Genomic DNA, 24,628 nt, shown 5'->3' with positions numbered 1-24,628 from the left:
CCTGTCACCAGTGAGAAGAGACCAACCCCACTCTTGCAGTAAGCACTTTTCAGATACTGGAAGAGAGCAATAAGGTCTCCCCCTCAGCCTCCTTTTCCCCAGAATAAGCAGCCAGTATTGGTTGCTGGCATACAAATTCTTTATTGGCACAGTACACACTAAGCTGTGGACTGCAGGTTTAGGGGCCCATCCATCCTCACACACATTTATTTAAGACTGGGATCTTTTCCAGTCTTTACCCTAGCACGCATCTAAAAGTCACTTTGTCACTGATTCTGGCTGTTCCTCTTAAAGTAATATGCATAAATGATCTTCAGGTTCTTTGGAGTTTCACAGCCAGTTTGGATGAAGCTTTTTCTAGGGTTAGATTATTTTTTTCTAGGTTTTTTGTTTATTTTTCTTTGCTTGTTTGGTTTGTTCCTTCATTTGTTCTTAACCCTGGATTTCTTCCTGCATGGAAAAACCTGATATGGAATAACTGAATTATGTAAGAAGGGACTGAGTTTTCAGTATTAGCGAACAACTAAAGCTAGGAACTAAAAGCAAATTTGTTTCTAAGAGTCTGCATGAAGATATTACATCCTCTTGGAACCAGATCATTTGTAAAATGTTGCGATTTTTTCCTGCTTTTTCTCATAGCATCCTTGCCTTGTCGCAAGTCTTGCTGTAGATATTCCTTTTCACTAAACTATTACTCAAGCCAAACAATCCTTATGGTACCCCACACATAAATTAAACCTGAAAGGCTGTTAACAAAACTTAGAGAATGGAACAGTGAAGTGAGACATATTATTTCAAAAGTCATACAGAAATATGGCAGCTTTGCGTATGTTTCAGTACGTTCAAAAAACATCTAGATTCTAAAGTTATAGGGACCATAATGTCAGTACTGAGTACAGAATCATCAGACCTCAGCAGAATCACACATCACAAGTTATTACAATCCAGTAAGTATTATTACTTTTCTTTCTTAGCTAGAAACAGTGCATCAGACCATAGCCCACATAAAGCACCGTTATATGCCACCATGGCACCAGTATTATTTCAGGGCATGTTTTGATTAAAAGGGATACTTTGAACTATGTACATTCCTGAATCAGAGCCATAAGCACCCACTCTTGAAACCAATCAAAGATTTAATTACTTCCATGAGAAAATAACAAACAAAAATAAACAAACAAACACCTTCCTCGTGTTTGCTAAAGGAAAACTTACTTCCCTGTATTCAACTGGGTTTCAACACTTTCAGAACATTGGAAACTCATGAAAAGTTTCAAAGTCAGTACACATATATTTAGATTCACTTATTTAAAAAAAAAAAAAAAAAAAAAAGAAATGAAATGATGCATGCAAAACTGTCCACACATATTTCTATGGACACCGAGAGAAGTATAATTTCTTGTCTGACTCTACACGGAAAGTAAATATCTGTAAATATACTGATTGAGCATATATATCAAATATATCATTACTAATTTAAACTAAGTCTAGATTATTACAAAAATTTAACATGAAAACACCACGTATACGTTTTTTACGGTTTGCTGAGAAATCAAAGATATTTTAAACAAAAGGAAAAGGTAAAGACCACTGTGGACAGAAAGCTGAGGCACTACCATTTTTAACTTCACTTTCTATTTAACATCCAGTTGTTGGACCAACTGCAAAAGCAACTGGTTGGCATGGGGCCCTCTTTTGCTTCTCTTTGTTTTGATATGACTGACATGGCACTCTGTTGATACTCCTTCCTCTTTGAATAGCTGATGTGGAAACTGTGGAGAAGGTTCTTTAAAGACACCCTGAAAAAGAGAGAATATAAGGACCACCTGTTTTCTGTAGTGTAATGAGGTCCCACCATAAAAAACAAACAAACAAACAACCTGGTTTACTTCTATGAAGGATATCCAGTTCTGGCCACAGCCACCCATCATAAATGGCAGCCATTTAAATATTCAATTGAGAAAGAAAAGATCCATTTTCTGCTGTTTTATAACTGGCACGATCACCAGGCTGCACAGAAATAAACATCCAGCAAGAGTTAAGTTCTCCTTTCTGATTAACTGATGAACAAGCCCATCCAGTTCAAGACATTACTATCGACTCAGTTTGAGCATTCATAACATTCATTAATCAGAGCATCCTGTATTTGCTTTGCCTAAAGTCAATGTCAGAATTATTTTTGGGTGTAATGTCATTGGCCCAGTTTCACTCAACTTCTGCCACCTTGAAACTACATTTCAAATTTGCAGCACAGATGAAAGCAAAGAAACAAGTCCACACAAATTGATCTCATCCTGCAGTATCTCACAAAACAAAAATAGCCATGTAAATCCCAGCTCTCTTCCAGTTCTGAGTGGCCCTCTGCCTTTCCGATTCATGGTCATCCCTGTATTTTCAACAGTGTAGCATTCTGAGCTTAGTCCTGTTTTAGTATTGTAATAATTACCCAGCACCTGAATTGGACCAAAAACCTATACTTTTGTAAATCTGTACTTCTACATTACATAATGTACAACCATTCAGAGACACTGTGGTTCATCCTCCTGTGATCCATCTCAAGAGCCCAGATAATATGAAGGCATTCAATTAGCTCACAGATCTATGCCATATATACAGTAGATTCTGATCGGCTAACCAAATATCATTCTTATGCTGTCAGTGGCAAGAAGAACCCTACCAAACCAAATAAGGTGAGGATTTCGTCCTAAATATATTTCAGCCATGTTAGTGGGAGGCAAGCATGCAAAGTCCTTTTTTAAAGGAAAATCATAGTGATACATTATGATTTTTCAGGGTCAAAAAGAGAACTCTAGCCCTTAAGACTCCCAGAAATACCACAGAGGGATTTAAATGTAAGCATAAAGCTTTAAGGAAGATTTAACTTGCACATGAAATGGTGAGCAGTTAAATACTGGGACTTAGTTCTCTAAATGTTAAGACACTACTGAAAAAGTGGGTTAATAAGAATATGTATGAAAGAGTATTTGAAATCCAAGTATTTTTTCTTGAAGTCTGTGATGTTCTGCTCAGTGTTTTAAGCCCCATATAGAACTGCAAGCCTGTTTCTGTGAAGAACGTAGAAAGCTTGCTACAACTTACATCTGTGTCTGCCAGAAAATTCTGACTGAGAGATTTAATGGCCAATGGGTCCACATATGTTTCTGTCAACATGATCCTTGACTCCAACTGCGTCCTACAGATAAATGCTTGAACACACAAGAGCTACAGCTGAGCCACGCAATAAGAAAGGCAAAGCTGACACAGTGATCCTATTTTAGAATGAAGACAATATCTTAATTCATTATCTAGAGTAGAAGATGCACTGCTTGAACAGAATGCCATGATTCATAGCTGTACTGTCACTGTGCTTGTTTGTTTGCATGAGGCAGCAAGTAAGTTTGATAGGACTCTATTAAATACTAAATGATAATTTTGTTCTAAGGTTTCTATTGCATGAATTCACAATTTAAAAGCTGGTACAACTTGTTTTATCACACTGTTGATTTATTTGCTGTACCTTTCATTTAAAATTCCATCTATTTTCCCATACATATAACATTCTCATTTTCGTCAATAGCTAAGTGTATTAACAGACATTAAGGATTACCTACTGTATTCTGTAAGGTTTTATGAGAGATATACATCAGACAGCTTGTGTTCACTTACCCTTTTCAAAGATGTGGGCTTACAAACTCAGACTTCAGCACAAGAGTCAGGACAGTTTAGTAAACCAATTCAGAATTTTCTTGGGCAGAGAGGGTTTAAAAAAAAAAAAAAAAAAAAAAAGCAACCAGTGTGAGCCCCAAGACCAAGACACATGGTTGTGTCCCACCGGCTTAAGTTACAAAGAAATCCAAGTCATTGAGTGCATGGGTGAAAGGAGGGAGAGGCCTGTGCCTTTCTCTTCAGACTCCTCAGGAGTCTACCACTGTCCCTCCTCCTCAAATAGCTTTATCAGCAAATTTAAACAACAACCAAGAGATTGCAGCAGCTGCAAAGTTGTTAAAAATATACAGAATTTCACTGTGGAGGTGGACAGATTGTCATTGCTGGACAGAGACAGAAATCATACTAGCTCAATATTTTTGGCTACTGCTTGCTATATTTTAACACACAGTCTAGGAACCCCAACCCTTGCCCTTGTTTTGTCTCCGCTGTTCTTGTTGGAGATCTTTTAAATATAACCTTTTAAAGTAAAATATAATGCTGTTTTTTGTTCCTCTTAAGCAAGTTTCTCATATTAAGAAATGAGAAAAGAGAAATAATTTTTCCACCTGCTATTAGTTCACCAGGCCAAGTTGTCTGGGGTAGCTAAAAAAAAAACAACAAAAAAAAAAACATTCCATAACTCCACACGGATTCCAGTAGATTGTTGCACCAAGCCAAGTTCTCTGACTTTCAGCTGTTCCTGTGGCAAACTGCATAGAAAATGCCATACCAGCCATTCCTTCAGAGCAGACGGGTAAAGACATATTAACCAATCATCACAGAAACTGTTATAGGTGTTTAAATCTCCTTTATAAAAACAACTTGCTTTTCAGCCATTTATTCAATAGTTACTAAGCTGAATCTCTTCTACACATTCAAATTTTTGCCTTCTCTTTTGGCGATATATGATAGTGACAACAACATGCTCCTACTGTAGCTGTGACTCCTAACAGTCTTATCCTGACTGCTAAAATTGTCCAAGATTCTACAGTTCTGTGTTTCTGAATGCAATATCACTTAGTAATGTCTACGTGGAACATAGTATGTGGAACATAACAGCTAAGAGGGAGAATTTTTTGTCTTAATGTAGCTTTTTTCCCATGGTGATACCAGTTACCTATATAAATGCACTCAGAGTGGATTAAAAAAAAAAGTATCATTTATGACCATCATGACTTAAAGCTGTATCTTGCTTTCTAGCTGCCTATCCAGGTCTTTAACTCAATCTTGAGAAACCCTGAGTTCCTTGTCCTCACTGAAAGCTTCTGAAAGGACCAAAAACAAACAGTTTGTATCCTAAGACTCAAATCCCTCTTTCTATAGCTGAAGACAGACAATACTTGAAAATACTTGTGCATTTCATAGTCATTTTCTCTTGTTCTAAGCCAAAGGGAATGACTATATCATTTCTTCAGGGTGTAGCGAAGAAACAGTAAATACATGTCTCTGCATCTTCTCAAAATCACTATTGCCCTCTGAAGTTATTTTTATCCTCCATCATGAAATTAGTACACTGATGATTTAAAATATCAATTTACATGCAATTTACATGCTGTAAAACTTTAGGATTGATTTCTGGTTGCTACTTTTATTAGTATTAGTACTATTTTTTATTACTATTAGTACTATTTTTATTAGTACTATTATTAAAAAAAGTGTTCTAAGCACATTGCTGCTACATTTTTTTGTTGCTGTTTTTTTGTTTGTTTGTTTTTGTAGTTTTGTGTGGGTTTTTTTTTTTGTTTGTTTGTTTTTTAACATTTTTTGCACTATTTTCCATATTGCTATGTTTTAGGTTTCTCTTCTTCCCCTGTTTATATGTAGTTTGAAGAAATTTCCTACTAGGTGAATTTATCATCATTAGGTCTTGCTTTTTCATAAACCACATCATCTTTTTCATCTATTTCAGCTACTTATATTTTTAGACATTTATTACATTATCTGCAGTGTGTCTACTTTACATTGCATGAATTCTTGATATTTCTTAAAACTTACTTTACAGCAATAAATAAAAATAGCTTAAGACACCATCTTGTGTCCTCAAGAAACAGTGTCATTTGTTTACAGCTAAGAATCATGACAGCAGCTGCATACAGTCCAGGACTGAAGGTTATTATCTCATGGTATCACAGCAATGTTTTCTCTATTTGTAGCTTCAGAAATATTAGAGCCATCAGTCAGAAAGAAAACATCCGATGAAATATATAATTCATTCATCAGATACTAACACCTAAAGATTTGTCACCTAAATTTGTAAGAGAAACTGCAATAGAAACAAATCACAGAAATAAACAATTTCTTATGAAAGATAGAAACCTAACAAGCAGAAGAGACAATTTGCTCCAGGAACAGAAGAACCAAGAAAGCATGTTTTGCAGTACGTTTGTAACTTTTAGCCCAGTCTCTCTCCCTGCTGCTCATCTGTTTATATAATTACAGCTCCTTCTGTCTCCCTTTGAAACCTTCACTGGAAGAAAGGCAACGCAAGCCATGACTTGTTAGGAGCTACATTTGCACTGATTGGCCACAGAGTTCTTAAATAGAGAGTAAGGCATCTGAGCTTGTGGGCAGTGAGAGGACATATTTAGTCTTGTTTCTGCTATTTTTCCTCTGTCAATTTTCTTAAAACTTCTACGACCTTAGCTTTATTTATTTAAGATTTACTTATATTTCAGATTTATTTAAAATCATTTGTAAGAGTAACAAATAGTTATGTGAAGAATAGATGACTCAATAGACAGAAAGTTTGATTGCATAAGTCTATTGTCTTTAGGCAATATTTCTTATCCTTATTTTCTTTCTCTAGATTAGACAGCTACAGCACATTTAAATTGGAATGGCTCTGGAATTAAACTTTCCAGGTACCATTTCCAGTAGTCATCAATATGTAGACACTCTATTAATGCATTCATATAAGCAGAGCCAGAAAGTATGAGAATATTAATGGGAATCTTAAAGAGGTGGCAATGTCTTATCTGAGCATGATAGTACAGAATAAAACAATGTTGAATAATACTGTGAATGAAAGCAGATGGTATCTCAGGTCACCAGTAGCTCAGTAGTCTTCTTACCTTCCCCAGGGAGCTGAAAGTGACTCAGCTTCTTTTGGGTTTTCAAGAAGAGCAGAGAACGTGTACAAAAAAATCACAAGATATATGGACTGACAATGGGGCCAAGCATATTCTAACACCTTATTTTAAGGATAGGCCATGTGATGCTCTTCTGATACAGGCTGACATAAATCATTCTTCTTACAGCCATTATCAACTCCATTTCTCTTTTTGAAGTTGTGTGAAGCTATAGAGCAAATGTCATGGACCAGAAGAAGCCAAGGTGGCGTTTTAACTCTGAAAAGTAGGTTGATATATATATATAATATATATATATGTATATATTTCATAATCTGTTTCTTTCTCTAGCTTTCTTTTCATCTTTTCAAAAGCTGGCAGAAATTTAATTCAATTGCAAGATTTTGCTAAGATGGTAGATGTGATTTGATATGCAGTATAGCTCAAAAGTAATTCCAGTAGCAGGTTGCTGTAGGTATTGGAGACAGTTGTGGGAATGGGTGTTGAAAGAGATGGAATTGGGAACACCTATTGATGAATGATAAACAGAAGACTAAAAAAGTATAAGACTTTGAAGAATAAGGAGATGACATGGAACTTGGAGGAAGAACTGAAACTTCAGGGAAACAAAATAGTAGCCTGAAAGACATCCAATTAGCATGATATGAAGTTGAGTTTAGTGTCAAACAGCTGGAGATCCCTAGTGCAAGTCTTATCATCAGGTATTCTGCAGCGTAGAATATAGCAGGAGACAATGGAGATTGAGTTTTGGACAAAGACTATGAAAGAAGTGAAGAGAACATAGTTTATGGAAAAAATATTGCTGATATCTTTTACATCAGAAAATATTTATTGGAAGTGCATTTTTATACATACACACATACATACTTGCACATACCTAAAAGATTTTAATATAATAAGTACAGTCAAAGCAACCCAAATGAGACTGTCAATACTACCTCTGTAAAACAAACAGAGCAAGAATACAAAAGCTAAACCTCCCCAGTTCATCATCTTAATTTCCAGCAGTCTACACTTTAAATATGTTCTGAAGTGAAGGATAGACCAATATTGTATTTAAAGTCCCAGTCAAGGGGCTTCAATAAACCTGTCAAGTCATTAGAGTATAAAGATTTCTTAGCAAAAAGCTCAACAGTTTTGTAGCGAAACCTACAATTACTTTATGTAAATCATTCAAATGCATCACTTTTTCCCCTTAATAAATTTCATCTGCTGTCAAAATAATAAAAAAGGTTGTTTTGTTTTTTTCCCCAGAAATTTGCATTTTATTCTGCTCTGTAAGTCTTTAATATCGCACTTATTCTCATGTTCTTGCTGAGAAAACTCTTCAACTCTCAACAATTTAATGACTGGGAGAAACATGCCTTTACTATTTTCAGAAATAATATATATCAGTGTAGGAAGAACACCATTCCAAAAATTACATTTTCTAGGCATGGAAGAATGTTACAAAAAAAAAAAAAAGAAAGAAAGAAAAAAGAAAGCAGAGAATGTTTTCAAACCTATGCAATATTTCTTCCTACATCTAGAATCCAGAAGCGAGAAAAGCACAGTAACTAAACTGAAGTTTGGAGAATGCTCTCTTATGTGCATATCCTGGATATTATGGAAGAATATAGAAAAATTGAAACCAATAGCTTCCCAAGGGATGCCTGAGAGACAGTGGCAGCTATGAGACCAGATGGAGGGCTGAATTTGAACCAATTGCTTTGTAAAGAAAATACAAGCTGTGTAAACAGAAGAGGTCAATCAAGGATATGGTTACTGTAAGTCACCAAATCTAATCCAAAGCCTTCACTCCAGTTCCATCAGATTCAAGACAAATGCCCCAGTATGGAATCAAGGAGAATAAACACAGTGCAGTGTTTTATGACTAACCTCACTGAACTCAATGACAGAATTTTTTTTTTAAATTGTGACAATGCTCTGAGCTCTAAAAGGAATTACTTGGCAGTGTTAACTGTCCTGAATGACATAAAATACTAAAATATCAAGAAAAAAGGAAAGTAATGATCCTTCAGTGAGCCAGAAATGAAAGTGTTGCCTCTCATCCCAAAATAAAGATGGAAAAATCCTTTTCCATATCATTTGTAAAGTTTTTATTTTTATTTGGTATGTATCCTTTTGAACATAAATGTATACAAAAAATGATGTTATATTCAGAATTCACTAATACAATTGTTAATTGTGTTTATATTATGAGTCAGAGAGTATCCATAGCTTTACTTAATCAATACTATACATTTGAAAGCTTCATAATCAGTAACTGATTTCAAAATTGCTATGCAGTTTTTTTCAAGGATCTCATGTAACAATAATTCCACAGACTTCCCACATCTCTTTATGAAGAAAATAACTTAAAAATTAAATAAACTCCTCAGATTATGAACTATAACATATTACATCCTATCTCTTTGCAAAAAAAAAAATTAAAAGTGATTTTAAAAAAGGTTAAATTGTCTGGTTTTAATTGCACATCTGGGTTTCAGCTCCCTCTTGCTCTGAGTTACACACCATTGTGACCACAGCTATGTATAATCAATGTCTATATTCACATACCAATAAGTTATATAAAATAGAACAGAAATTAATTTGTTCCTCACTTTCTGAGCTGCTCCACAGTGGGAAAGAGTTTTTCTGTTGGGAGGCAAGCAAGCTGTTTCCTGACAAGACCCAGCCTGCTGCACAATGTTTTCCAGGATTTACTTACTCCATAAGCTACACAAATTTTACCCTTAGTAGAACTTCGCAATCCAAAGGCAAGCAGCCTGTTTGTTTGTTTTCCCCTTCCCCCCCAATGACTCCTGGTGAGATTAATGTATACAACCAGTGCTGAGGCTCCTATCCAGTGTTAGGAAGTTTGCTTTTGTTTAACAAGGTATCCAAATCCTAGAACACAGTTCACATAATGTTTTATTACTGACTCTTTACCATGGACTCAGGGAAATTTCTATGGCACTGTCAAATGCTTTTACAAATAAAAGTTCCTACTCTATTACGTTGTCCTGTCTCAAAATGTATTTTAGAGTTCTTGTTAACAAGCACAAAGAAAGATAAGTTCCCATGTAATACCTTAGATGAACACTCCACACATGCCACTGGACAGGTCCTTAGACAATTTCATGTGCAGTGTTAGATGCAAATTAAATCTTTATCATGAGTTCTCGCTGCTTAGAGATAGTCATTTATTGTTAATGAAAGGAGTTTACTGCTTTCATTGTCCTTATTTTCTCAGCAAAATACAATGGTACTGAAATACTTCGCATGGCATTCATGTTTAGATATCAGATGTCTCTAGGCAGTTTGTCTAGATAAAGTATCACTTCCAAAGATCCCAATAATAAGTACTGAAGACAAATTAAATGCAAATGTTGTCAGATATAGTTCTTCTTAAACGATATTTTTGGGCTTTTAAAATGCAGCAAGATACATAACCTACTGTTCCATTCTGGCTCTGACACTGCCTAAGCAAGGTCATTCCAGGTGATCTATTTATAGAGAAAGATCTTAGTCTCTGGAAGACTATACTGAAGAAAAACCTGTATAATTGACTGCTACAAGGGCAGGATCCAGCTCATTATTTGAATTACATATCCATCTGTTTCAGTCAGCGTGCTTTATAAAGATGGTTTAAGAGTTAGTTGAAATTGTCAAATAGCAGATAATTTTAAACTACAGAAGAGATTTAATTTTCTCCTGCTGCTGTGAATCAGCATTTTTTTTCCAAATAAATACACAGAAATGTGTTGTGTAAACCAGAGATTTAAAGAAGTTTACATCATCTTCCTTTGGGCCATATACTATGTTATGTTGAGCCTGGTTATATTCCTTGCCATCTTTGCATTCTGATTATTTTGCTGTTTGGTCTCTTGTGTTATTTCAGTGTTAAATATTTAAACAGTCATAGCTAGTACAGTAAGTATATATCTTTTAAAATTGTTTAATTCCTTCCTGCAGAACATTACGTGAAGGAAGATTGAGAACCTGTCTCTCTACAAAGATACTCAGCGTTATTTCTTAATGTTTTAGCTACTCTCAGAGATTAAGCAAATAGCAAATATTAACAATGTGTCATTACACAACCTCTTAAGGTGTCTCACATATAAGAACTCCTGTTTGGTTTTTTTTTTTAATCTTTTTTTCTTCCTTTTTTATTAGTTACTCTAATTCAGCTAAGAAACCCAATGTACCTGCTGCTAAGGTGCAATCTATTGCCTCCAGCCTTTCATGAAATCACAACCAGAAGTTAGTTTTTATCTTGTGGAATTTCTTATGATCTCAGTGAGAAGTATTAACAGGTACTTTTTCCTGCTTTTTTCTATATTTATGTTAGGTTACATATTCTTTTTCAAACCTCTGTAAGTCACAGATTTTTTTAAACTCTGGATCACTATAGATACCATGGATTTATGTTGGTTTTTTTTTTCTAGATGTTGAATTCTGAATGCTGACATAGAGATCGTATTGGAGACACATTTTTCACACAGTCTGAGAAAGTACCTATAACACTATAATGTGATGGAAGGTACAACAATAATAGCAGGATGGAAAAGCTTTCGGCTGCAGCAAATGCAGACACCACAAGGAGGAGAAAAAAGAGACCACCACACAAGCTACTTACCTTTAGAAGGCCTCAGGTAGGCAAAGATTCCCAGTGAGATACCTTCTCCTCCACTGTTGACCCTTAAATTCAGTCTGGGAAGGGGTGGATCCTGGCTCCACCCCTTCCGTTCAGTCATTGCATGCACCTGAGCACCCTCAGGCTGGCCCTGCCTTCCCACCAGGTGCTCAATTACTGTTTGTAATTGAGACTTGCATTTCTGCTACAGTACCTCAGTTGTTTCTACACTGTTCTACACTGAAATATTTAAATCCAAAATATTTTGTTTGAACTTCCTATGTTTCTGACATTTTACAGTTGATAGAGTGAAACAAACTTCTTTCACAGAGCATATTTTCTTGAGTTCTCAGCATATTTCATGGTTTCCTGTGGTTTGAATAATATTTCTAGTTGAAATATTTCATAACTCTAGTTTTGGAATACTGTGGGAGGAGATACAGATTCATGGAAGTTCTACCAACAGGTTAATTTGGTGATTCAAAGTCTCCTTTTTAATGACAGATACTGCTATGGGGAAAGACACAAAAAGAATTACCAAACAAGGCAAAATTTATTCTAAAACAACTGAGGTTTCAGAGAAATCTATGGATACTGAAGTGTATATTCTGATACATTTCAATTTTCCACAGTCAAGGAAAAGATTACCAGAGAAGGGGATATGAAAATAGAGGAAGACTGTCTAAAAATCTTCTGAGATTGCAAGAGGAAAGTTGATAGATCCAGAAAACTCCAGAAACTCTTACAACTCCAATTCAGACAGAACTATTCAATTGATAAGGTCATTCTTTGTATGTTAGATCATTAATTGTAACATCATATTTCAAATATACTTCTACTATAATCTGTATAAGGTTTTTTGTTTAGCTTGGGCATGATACTTGTGGTAGAATTTTTATCTAACAATCCAGCTCATTAGAAAGAGTGACAGGTGACCTCTCCTTAGAAGAACCACTAAGCCCACACCTCTGTTCTTGATCTTGCTGTTTCTGTTGCAAGGCAGCAGGATTTCTTTGAACACAGATGGACAAGTCCCAGCAAGTCCTGGTCAAAGTCTGAGAAATCCTTTGCCTGAAAATTTGCAGGCCAGGGGCAAGGAGAGAGAGATGAATAACAGCTTAATGGCCTATGAGAAGTCTTTTGTGTGGGCTCCTCTGGAGGGAGGTAACTATATCTGCATGCTCAGGGATCCAGCACACGACTCTTATCTAAGTGCCCAGAAATGCCATGTTGGCAGAAGAAGAGCATAAAAAAAAGGGGCCTACAACCAAGTGAGTGGTGTCTGACATCAGATGCCTCATGATGTGATACCTGTCTGCTGCTGCACTCTGCTGGGCCTGCTACCTGAGACCTGCCTGTTTCTCCTGGACTCACTGTTGCTGCACCTTGTTGCCTAAGACTGGCTACTCTGCGGCTTCTCAACCCTACTCTCTTACTCCTGTATCAGCCTCAGACCATTTGAATAATGTGCAACAAGATGCTGCTAGATCTTGGTGGTGACTATCCCTGCTTTACGTAATTCTTGCTCCTGTCCTATCTTTTCTATCCCCCACTTTCACCCTATCACCCCCCATCACCCTAATTCATATTAATTGCCAGCCTTCCCTTCCCCATCTCCCTGATTGAGTAGGATCCATAATAAACTGGTTGGGCAAACATTTGACCCATTTTATCTTAATCTCGCCATCAGGTATACATATATCAAAAGAACCTCCTCTCCCTCCTGTAACTGAAGGAAGACACTACATTAGTGTACTCTTGTTTCAGGATGTTTCAGTGTCTTTTAGACAATGAATGAGATGGGAATTTCCCAGTAAATATGCATTGTGACATTAATTACTGACAATTCACTGACATAATTTATTTCTACTCAGAAGAATGAATTGAGATAACAATTGAATTCCTCTCTTTTTAACCATAGATGCGGAAAGCCTAACTTGCCAAATATACCTGTCAAGTCTTAATTTTTTGATGTACTAAGAGCACATTAGCTCCAAAGTTAGGTACAGAATTTTGTTTATTGCATTGACATGAAGTACAAGGATAGAAATGTTCTTATCCACAGAAACACAGGGCAGGATTTTCTTTTTCAACCTTTACTGCATTTCACCTTTCCTGGCAATCCCTATACTAGCAGGTTGAAGGTAACATTCAGTCATTTCAGAGGCTAAATTCATAGTGATTTTTTTTTTTTTTCAGATATCAATAAAACACAGGTGTTAAGATCCCTGGCTCACAATAACAATAAAAATGTTAAATCAGTTTAAGATTTCCTCCCCAAAGAGATATTTTCCCACTTGAAGTGGTGAGACTAGCGTTGTCATTACCTCTTCAGTTGCCCTTCTTCAGACATTTGTTGTCTGCTACCTACCTGCAAGACCAAAAGACTCCTCACAGTTCCGAGGAAGCAGTATGACCTGAAGTATGAAATTAACTTAGCCCCTCATACTTCTCAAATTTGAATGGAAACAGTAACACTCCTCTCTGGCCGGGCTCAGAATATTGCTTAAGAGAATCCAACAAACATGCATACTTCCCCCTAAAAAACTGCTCATTTGGGTAGATGAGTAGCATTCTCTCACTGAGACAGGAGAAAAAAAAAGACAGCTCCAAAAGGAACACAGATCATCAGTCTGCCTCTCTGTGTCCCACTGGGCTTTTACTGCCTGTCAAGAAGTAAGACCTCAGACTAATGACCTGCCTGTGCCCCCAGCAACCCATCCCATGTTTTCTTTTTTTCCTGTTGTTAATTATTTACATCACTTGCTTGAATAAGCGATGTTTTAAAACAGTCTTTAAAACATCTCACAGACAACTAGCGTATGTGATTCAGCGAGCCAGTGCTCTGGCCCATAGTTCCATCTGCCTCCAAGAAACAGCAAGGTTAGACTGACCATAAAATTATTCTCAGCAGAATGACAGGTTTCCTGATCAACACTGTGCTGAATTCAGCAGAACCAAGCTTCTGAATGAAGAGCCTTGATTTTCAGCATAAGTGTAAAAACTGTTACAGACTATTCTGTGATCAGGATATACAAAAAATATAGAAATATAATTACAGATAGTATTGGCTTATTTAGATTCTGTGTTCAATGAAACAATGAATGTTGTGTATATAACCCCTACTGAAATAGGAAAGATACTGTAGGTTATTGTTTGATTTCTTCTCTGACAGCTCCCTTAGGAAATTGTACAAAAGTATTTATTATTTATATATAAGCTAGCATGTCAACACATTTTTAGATAACTGTATTTTTGTTTCTGTCTAGCAATGGAAACTACAGAATAAATTATATATGACATTTGTAGCTATTCTAAGAAAGTTGGTATTGCCTAGCCAGCAATATACAAATTAGATATAAAATGTTGGATGAAGATAGTACTTCTGGTATGTTGCTGATGTTCCTACTTCATACCACTGTCTATACAAAATTAAGATAAAAACTACTCAACATAGTTTTCTGTAATCTGATAATATCTGTCCACTTTGAGCACTTTCAGATGTCATGAGGCGGTATGCCAGCTGTTAGGAAGGTTGCATTTTACTTCAAAACCCACAGGTATAGAGCAAACATATTTTGCTATGCATACCATCTGGTACCTGTTTTTACCAAAGAACAGAGTGTGTTTCATCATTAAATCTCATCTTGCAATACTTAAATCAAATTAATTCAGACAGATATATGCATTTTACTCCCTGTGGGTTTTCCTATCAAAATAATCATCTTACTTTTTGTGGCAGCAGATGAAGTCACCAGATCAAATTATGCTCCAAGACACACACAGAAAACAAATAGAAAATCAATAGGTTTGTACAAACACACATGTTCAAAAAGTAATTAGATGTAAATTACAGCAAGTATACAAGTATCTTGTATACACAGTAGAGTGTCATATTCTACTACTTGAATTTTATCGTGGTATGATTTAATTAGAAAATTAGGATTTATTTTATGGTCATGTCAAGGATAGGTATCAATATTCTCCACCTTGTTTATTCCTGCAATTTAATTCTAACAGTGTTTCTTCTGTGAATCTAATCAAAATTCAGACTAATTACACTTTTGTCCAGTACTTTCATCAGTTTCATTACACAAAGGATTTTCTAAGGAAAAGATATATTTTCATCAGTGGAGGAAGGCTGTAATTTATTCCAAGATTATCCAAAAAAAAAAAAAAAAAGAAAAGGAATTTGCATCCCAAACAAACAGAAAAATATGATAAATAAATAGAAAACAAATAGAACAAAACAACAAAGGAAAGGTTTTATCTTCCATTGAATGAACAGTCATTTTGAAATATGAAAACTGGTTTTCGCAATTAGCAAAAAATTGCAGTTTTTCCACAAGAAATCAGTGTAAGTTTATGTGAATATCCTTGTTTTTAATGGAAAAAAAAATGTAAAGACTACAACTAATTCTTCCCTAGGAACAAAACTTTATTCGGTGGTTAGAAAAGGTGGATCTGCAAAGCAGTGAAATGGTAATCTACTGAATTAAACAGTTATTACCGAAGGCTGCAATTAGCTGCATATCTCACTTTTACCCCTGATACCAAGCTCTCATCAGGTGTCACAGTGCTACATACGGAGAGTATTTTTGGAATGCTCTATTCTTTCACCTTCAAGATTTTTGCATAATGAGATTCACTTCTATTCATCTGCTTTTGCTCAGGATAGCTGATAAATTACACATTACTGTATTAAAAGCATCCTTGGGTTTCACATAAAGGATTAGAGCCAATTAACGAGCCAAGATTCAAATGGATTCTTTTTATCCTGAGTTTAGATACTGGTCATACCCTCCAGACTTCTAAACCAAGTTCTAAACAGAGTTGAACCAAATTCTGCACCCTAAACCAAACGATCTTCAACTTCAAGAACTGGATTCATACAGAAGGGCTCTATAAAGTTTCATAAATTTCATAATGCAGGACGAATATAACAATTCAGGGAATTCAGCAGTTCCTTTCCCAGTTCAAAGCTTCTGTTAACCTCCTGCCTGGTAACACAGTTCCCAGGTGGCTGTCAGGTTTTGAACTGTGTGCCTCATCTGAGACTAGACAACAATCCTCCACTGTGACCAGTCCTGAACTAGAAACACTTCCCATCTCTCTCCATCACCCCTTTACAGATGTATGGGTTTCATTCTCAATTAGGTCTTACCTTATCTTCACAGGGCTTTTGTAGAGTCATAATCACCTGTGTAAGTATAAAGTTGAAAGAATTGGTGCTATTTTGTTTTCAGTTCACTCCTTTTTTGCAGTACTGTAAGAGAGAGAGAATTGGGGTAATATGTGTGAAATTCATTTAATTACAAGCTCTTAACCTCAAAAAACTAATTCAGAGCACCAGTTTTAAAAAGAACAGTTTAACATAGGGAAGATTTGAACCAATTAGATTTTTAAAAATCTCATACAGCTCTCAACTGTTAAGAAACACCACAGGAAGTCTCTTGGTCATTTTACTTTGTTAAAAGAATGCAAGAAAGTAGAAGACTATTGATGTGGTTTAGTCACATAGTTCTAGGTCACTTACTTACTTTAAGTAAGCCAGCTTGGTCGATTTCATTACCTTTCATCTTTGTAGTCCATGTATCAGCTATCAGACAGATCTTGAATAGCTTCTGAATAATGAAGAACAAGGATTCATTCACCATTAAGAATAGAACACTAGAAATCATAACCTGGTGTACCTTTAACCTTATTATTAGGGCTTGAATGTTCCTATAAGCTTTATTCTTGACTCCGCAGCAGATTTTCCTCATGTTTTGTAAATTATCTTTGCCCTTTTTTCCAACATCATTCACAGACTTTTACTTACATACAAGATGTCAAATGCCAGTCCAGTTTGTTTAAAAAAGCAAGCAAACATTCCCACAACTTCATGGAAAGAAGCAATGTGAAAAACAGTAAATCAGCAGCTGAAATTTGCTATAATAAATGGACATACGTATTTGAGCTTATTTTATTATTTTAGTTTTGATTGTGCTGTACAATTCAGAATATTTTCATAAAACTTGAGGCCACGCATTCTACAGAGAGCTTTTAGTAGCATGAGAGAAAATAGTCTTTGCTCCACCACTCTTGTATTTATGACAGTGCAGCTCCACCACAAGATCCAAAGATACACAGATCAGAGAATGGTGTCCCTAAATTGCCTGCAGTGGGGTAAACTGAAACCTGAGTTTATTTAATCCTGGACGCCTGAGCCTCAGGAGGATGGCAGTCAGCAGTCTGAGTTCTTTGGCATCACTATTAGCCTCACAACAGTGTTTAAGCTTACTGTGTATGAAGCAGAGAAGTAGTCCTCACAGTGAGTGAGAGCAAGGGCAGGAAGAAAATGTCTTACAGGGAGAGAGGGACAGGTTTTCTCAGGGTATGTTCAGGTCAGTGGAGTAACCATAAATAGAAGTAACTGCTAAATTCAGCAGAAGGAACGGCACAAAGTAATTCTTAAACTGAATATTCTCTCACCATGACAAGATGTTCTGTTGTGCCATGAAACTGAGTCACTTACTTTCCTTGATGAGTGTTTTTGTCATTAGCTTTTAAATTCACCTGAATGAAGTTAAAATAATCCCGTGGAAAACCAGCTATTGAAAAGCAGTCCATATGTAAGGGAAGGCCAAATGCATCTGTGCAATAAGAAGGATCTTTGAGACCATCTCCTTTTGTAAAGATTTAGAAGGCAGCCTAAACATACCAAGGGAGTTGACAGAATCTCAAATCTTCTCAACAAATACAAATAATTTTACGCTTATGGGGAACTAGCAAGATGACAAAAAAAAAAAAGTGACTGGATGTAAAGAAAGAAAAAAACAGTTGTCATACTCACTTTAAAGTGCCATACTGTTCATACTGACATGCAGCTGCAGGAATTGCACAACAGAATAAGTTTAGTCAGAATTATATTTTTATGACATTGCTTAGTTGTAAAAACAGCACCAGACTCTGTTCTCACTTCACATGGTGAAAATGAGAGACTGAACCAAGTGTACAACCCAATCTGCATACTGGTGAAGGGAAACAAGGTCGAGACCACCATGGGCAAGCTATACTGCCAACATTTCTGCACATTCTTTCTTATTCAAATGCTTACATTCTCATATTTGCTCAGTGCATACAACATTTCTTGCATCTTCTTTGCAGGAGAACAGATGATGAGCAACTGGCTGCTGCACAGTACTTCAACTCAGACCTGCCACCTGTAATAAAATCATGAAAAATATTCAGGTATATGATTACTGAGATTCTAACAGAGCATTTTTGTGAGGCATTTTTTATGCATTAAAATAGTTTTTTCCATTACTACCAATAGCCACTGAGCTGGAGAAAAAGAAACCAAGTTACAAAAATAAGATTTGAAATACAAACAATTATTTTAATTAATCAGATTAACAAAGAGATAAAAACAAAACATATGAAACAAGACCTTCACATATGCTTTCACACATTTAATGTGTGAAATCAGAAACTGAACAGTCAAAACCTTAAATATATACTGTCATTAACACAGTTGTTAATTTAAAAAAAACACCATGAGAAGAGCAATGTGGATGAAATGGTAAGTCTTTCATTTTTATGATGAAAACTCTAGATGAAAACTTGTGTTCTTTGGATTAGACATAAACCCTAAATGCTCATAGAAATCCCGTGCATGTACAGAAGTTATAGTGTTCTTCCCATGGATTTCAGTAATAGATTTGGACCAGGACAACAGAACCTAATGTCTCAATCCAGAAAAACAATTTATCACATGCTATGAAGGACAGAAGTTGCTTTGCTGGCTGAGAAACAGATCTAAAGGTGCTGACAGGTATTGCAGAAGAACCAGCTGAGATGATTTAAGAAGTCACTGACCCCAACTCTCAGTTCCCCTTGAGAAGATACATCAGGCGTGAATTTCTTAACAACTGTGAGGTCAGCTTGCACTTAGGTTACTGTGGGACACTTTCATTGAGCTGATGAAAGAAATGACATCCCAGCTATAAAGTGAATGACTAACATTGCAAATTAAGAAAAAACTTATGTATTTGCACAGCTCATATTCTTCTTAAAAAGCGTACGAACATTTGTTGAAACAGCAACCTTAGCAGTTTGCAGTAGGGTGCAGGATCTTGCACGGATACAGCTAAGAAGATTTTAGCACTTTTCCTGTTACATGTTTCTGCCATAAGCTGCCACTGCAGAATGGTAAAAATTCCAAGAGCAACAGACAAATGTGATAGAAAATTTTATGTGCTAAAAGCTTACCTGCACACTTAAAAAGAAGCACAGAGAGACAACAGTAAGTAGAAAATTCCCAATCATCTTCTCCCAGGCCCATCACAGGAGCAATTGACCCACTAGGAAGCCACCTCCACATGCACAGAGAGTAGAAACACAAAAGCAGCTGGCAAACTGAAATTAAAGAGGCAGGGAGGGACATTCTGCCCAGACCCCACCCCCACCTGCCTCAGGAGGTCCTCAGGACCAGTGTCCAGGTGTGAAGGTCATGAGGATGAGCAAAGCTTGAAGCACCTGTTGGTTGTTTTTGCCCTGACTGAGGTGAAGGTGCTGCCAGGGAGGGCAGCAGAATGAGGCTGTTGCTGCTATGCAGCATGTGCTCTCTGTGTCTGTTTTGCATATGGTGTATATATGCATACACTATTCTGTTTTTGTGCACATACTGAGAACGCTCACTCAACCTCTACTCATCGGATCTGAGCCTGCTGCAGGAGGCTTGCCTCTCTCAGGGCAGTCAGATCTAACAAAAAGTACATTCACTTGACAAGGTGATGAATAGTTTTAGTCAATACCCTAATGCACACTCCTTATTCTTTAAACAACATTAATGCAATTAATTACCAGGGGAATTTAGATTTTCAAATACACTGAAAAATAGAATTAAAAACTTTCTAAGAACTATGGATTTTCTTCTTCTTTTGTCTTTACTTCTGTCTCATGTTTCTAAGATGTCAATTTATTCCAAAGAAAAAATTGAATTAAAAAGTTAAAAAAACTTCCACAGATGACATGCCAATAGTGATTCTGCCCTATCAGCTGTAGCAATAGCAGTGGCTATATGTTGTGTACACATAACTACACTTGCTTTTAGCAATGCCATTATAAATATGACAAGATGAAGTACAGTTCTTTAAGAATGGATGTATAAGCGCACACTGCTTCTACACAGAAGATTTTTTTCAGCATCATCTAAAACAAGAAATATAAATAGGGATTTAAAATATATTGAATTATGACATTCTAATGCCAGCAATGTTTGCAGTTTTCATTTAAGTCAGTCTCTCCTGGCATTTGTTTAAAACTTTTCTTGATACATTTTGTTTTAAGAAACAATTCAAATGATTTCTAAAGCATAGTCAATAGAATTTATTGTCTGGAAGACTTTTTAAACTTTACCTTTTTTCAGTTGAGGATATTTATTTATTTAAATACATTAATCTCAGTATATAACTATCCTGAAGCTCTGAGTTTGCTGCGTGCCAGAAGAAGGTGTTATTAAAAATATTTTTAAAAAATTGGCAGAGGGACACCTACTCACTTTACTCATTGGGGTACTCATTGGAAGACCCTTTATCTATATTGTCTAGCATTTTACTTAAAAATAAAAATGAACTTTATAGAAAATATTGGCATTATTTTTTACTCTTCATTAATTTGTATGTGACATTTTGTTCTTCCTCAGATTACTGTGAGGTTTTCCAACTGGCATTGAAAAAATACCCTCACACCTTTGTAGGTAGAATTTAACTTGATATGCATTAGTTCTGTAATGAGTCAGCATTTCTGGATGAATGATCTGATGTAAAGAATTTTGTTGTGTACATCTCTGAGCCACTGAGAAATTACAGCCTTAATTTCATAAAGTAACTCTCATGTTTTATGAGACTCTTTTTTTGCACTATGGATTGAATGCATGAATAATCATGCCCAAGGCAAGACTTGATATTACGGGCAGCTGTCTTGCACAAGAAAAATGAAGCTATCCCTGGACAAACAAGAGCTGCCAACTGCTCGGGTTCTTCTGTTGTTGGGCCCATTACACATCCTGCAAAGGCAAGACAACAACAGGCACTGCCACTGAGCTTGCCACAGCTGCTAAGTCCAGGGAAGGACTGCATATGTGAGCTGACAGCCGCCTCTGAGCAGAGAAGTCAGGGGTGAAGGCAAGGACAAGCTGTAATCACAGCTTTAATTCCCCACTTCTCCTTAGCAGTAGAAAACTGGCAAAGCCAGATCTTCCTGTTCTCTCTCCCCCACGGTTTTGCTTATGCTGCTGCTGAACAGACTTGAGTCTCTTTTGTGCTTATAGTTCCTCTGAGAATATGATCGGCTGTCCTAGGATGAACTTCAAGAGAACACATTCACTTCAATTAATGTCTTTTATTTCATAGTAAAAAACAGCATAGTTATACTGACCAAAAAATCAGGAGTTTTAACTCTTTAACAAGTAAGCCATACAGTATCTTTCAGACATGCACTCAGATCAATGGCCACTCGGGGGCTAATTACATATAAATATTTCCACAGGGGAGTGCAGCAGCTGTATTGTAGCTGAGATAACCCTTTAACATCATTCATAACCTTATACTAGAGAACCAGGGGATGTTTCTGAGCAAATGTCCTACTTGGCTATGATTAATGGTCCATGCATTGTTCAATTTTTATGTTTTTGTTTTAGAACCTTGCACATATTTCCTTACCATAGCCAGGCCTCCTGGCCATGCTTCTGTCATGATTCCTTTTTTGTCTTTTTTATTCAAAGCGCAAGGTCACTGGAAAAGAAAATTCAGAGAAAAAAAAAAATCCTAGGCTTTTCAGTATTAGGAGGAATCAAGTATCCAGTGCTGCACAGCTACTTGGCTCACCGTAGCATTACAAAAAGTGTGTAATACTGCAAAGCATAAACTGCTATTCCAACGGTATGACAGTTTCAACGTATCAAATTTGATGCCTTTTCAATAAAATAGGCTAAATTTAGATAACCATATGCTCATCCTGAGAAGCTAGCATCTCCCTGATACGTGTTCTCATGAGCATACAGGAGGGCCTCAAAGATTAACTAGTTTAAAGTGAATTCAAAATACTGTATGATTTACTGTATAAAGTTCATGGTGTTGAGTAAACATCAGAGTTTAATTAATATATTCTGCTTAGTGAACTAAGATTTAGCTGCACACTACTTGTTAATGAGTCACTCTGGCAAATTCATAAATCATACTAGAAATGTTTTATTTATCCATGCTTTTAGTGCATTGTAATAAAAATGGTACAATTAAAGTCCATCCTCTTTTTACTACCTGAATGGCAAAGCTGAACTGTACATGCAGTTTCACAATTACATTCCAATCAATACATCATCTTAAGACAGTTTTGAACAACCGTTTGAGACATTTAAGAACTAATGATTTTAAAACAAGTGTCCCTCAGAAGTCTCTAACTGCCTTTTTGTTAGTAAGGTTGCATATGATACACAATATCTACTTATGTATGTCTCATAATACCATAGAGACTGACTTAATTTACTATATACTAAGATCAACGTCAGTCCTAAAATTCACTTTTTTTCTGTGTGTCCAACTGATCGTTTTGATTCCCCTGGTTGCTCATGCACTGATCTTGCTGATCAAAAAGCAACCCAAAATCTGAAGAGTGTATCACATTGCTGAAGGTAGAGAAAATCTTCAGTATACACTTATAGACAAGACATTGCCACGAGAAAACAAATACCATTTATTTTCCTTCCCTTAATGCTATATTCCCACTCTTAAATGAGAAAACTGAATTTAAGAATTGAATGTGTTTTATACTTACAAACACATATAATTCATGTACATTGAGAACATCTAGCAAGGTCAGATGTGGAATCTTCCCTCTCAGAAGTCATGAATACACAGTTTCACACATTCTTATACAAAGTAAATTGCTAGAGCAGGGCAACATTTTTTAATGGTAAGTTAAGAAGTTTCTAGGAAAGTTATGTTTCTTCAAAACACCTATGCTTTTAGAACATCACATGTAGTGGAAGCCCCTTTGTACTTAAATTCTTCCGACTATGTAGTAAGTCAATTCATAATGTGTGTTCATTGCAAGTTACCCTTAAATGTGAAGCAATATTTTAACTTAAAAAAAAAAAAAAAAAAAAAAAGTTACCATGATTGCAACAGAAACATCAAAAATATTTTAAAAATTAAACTTACATTTGATTTTATACCATTCATATGTACTCAGTTATCATCTGTATTTCAGCCATTACCAGGAAAAAGCTGACAGATTTTAATACAATGAATGCAAGTCTCTTTTTAGCTATAACTTAAGTTACTCAGTTAAACTTGCCATTAGCATAGCCCATAGCGCAATAATTTCATAGAAAGGAAGATAATATTTTTTTATGTGAATTGTTCAATTAGAAGACCGCACTTAGTTTTTAAAAGTGTCTTTGATTATTTGACTTCTTTTGTATCCACTTCTGAAGTTCAGTCTCTAACATAGTAATATAATTTAGGGAAAATTCCCTTAACAATTTTCCGAATATTTGTGTGTGTGTGTACACACATGTGTATGGTTTATTATTGTTGCAGTTCTATGGAATGATATGGAGAAGTACCATCTGACTGCACTTATTTCACAGGCAACTGACTCCTGACTTCCCTAATGCATTTTAACTGGCACAATATGGAGCATCTTCTAGTTCTGTTTTTCTTCGCAGAAATACTATCAGTGTTTCACAGAGAGAGGGATATGATTTACAATCTGGTGTTAAGCATACTAGCTGATAGCAATCTAGCATGTTTTTTGAAAGCTTACAATAACATAGAACTTCTGGGAAGAGTATCCCAAAATGTCCAGAAAATGGATGGATGTTAAAAAAAAAAAGACATAATCCCCACTGTTAATCTCAAGAAATAATGGGATGTTCCCTTCATTTTGGAATTGTTTTGGTCTCACAGGAAGTGAAATCTCATCAATTCATAAAGAACAATATCAGACATTAAACAGGGTATGATTTATGCCTGTTCTCTCCCTCACAATTCTCCACTTTTTGGACCCCATTTCTATACTTGTACATCGAACAAATCAGAAGCCTCCAACCTTATTTCTCTGGTGGAGTAAGAGGGCACAGAACATTCATAGTCAAAGCCAGAAGGATATGGGGACAATATCTATCTTGTCCATTCTCTTTCCCTACAGGAAGTGTAAGTACTGTTTA

The 24,628-nt window shown here is 36.0% G+C and overlaps 1 long non-coding RNA gene across 3 annotated transcripts in view; it reads right to left on the bottom strand.

The window, feature by feature from the left end:
* The window catches only part of LOC107053504, a 39,044-nt gene extending 27,555 nt beyond the window's left edge, over window positions 1–11,489 (bottom strand). For all 3 annotated transcript variants that reach the window (XR_005860270.2, XR_006939364.1, XR_006939363.1), the window contains exon 1: window positions 11,419–11,489. This is a non-coding gene — a long non-coding RNA (uncharacterized LOC107053504). The remainder of the gene's footprint in view (window positions 1–11,418) is intronic.
* Window positions 11,490–24,628: the final 13,139 nt, after the last annotated feature.

The sequence above is a fragment of the Gallus gallus genome, chromosome 5, assembly GCF_016699485.2.
Source record: "Gallus gallus isolate bGalGal1 chromosome 5, bGalGal1.mat.broiler.GRCg7b, whole genome shotgun sequence".
Lineage (NCBI taxonomy): Eukaryota > Metazoa > Chordata > Aves > Galliformes > Phasianidae > Gallus > Gallus gallus.
The sequence above is the reverse complement of the archived record's forward strand: the minus strand, read 5'-3'. Positions and strand labels throughout refer to the sequence as shown.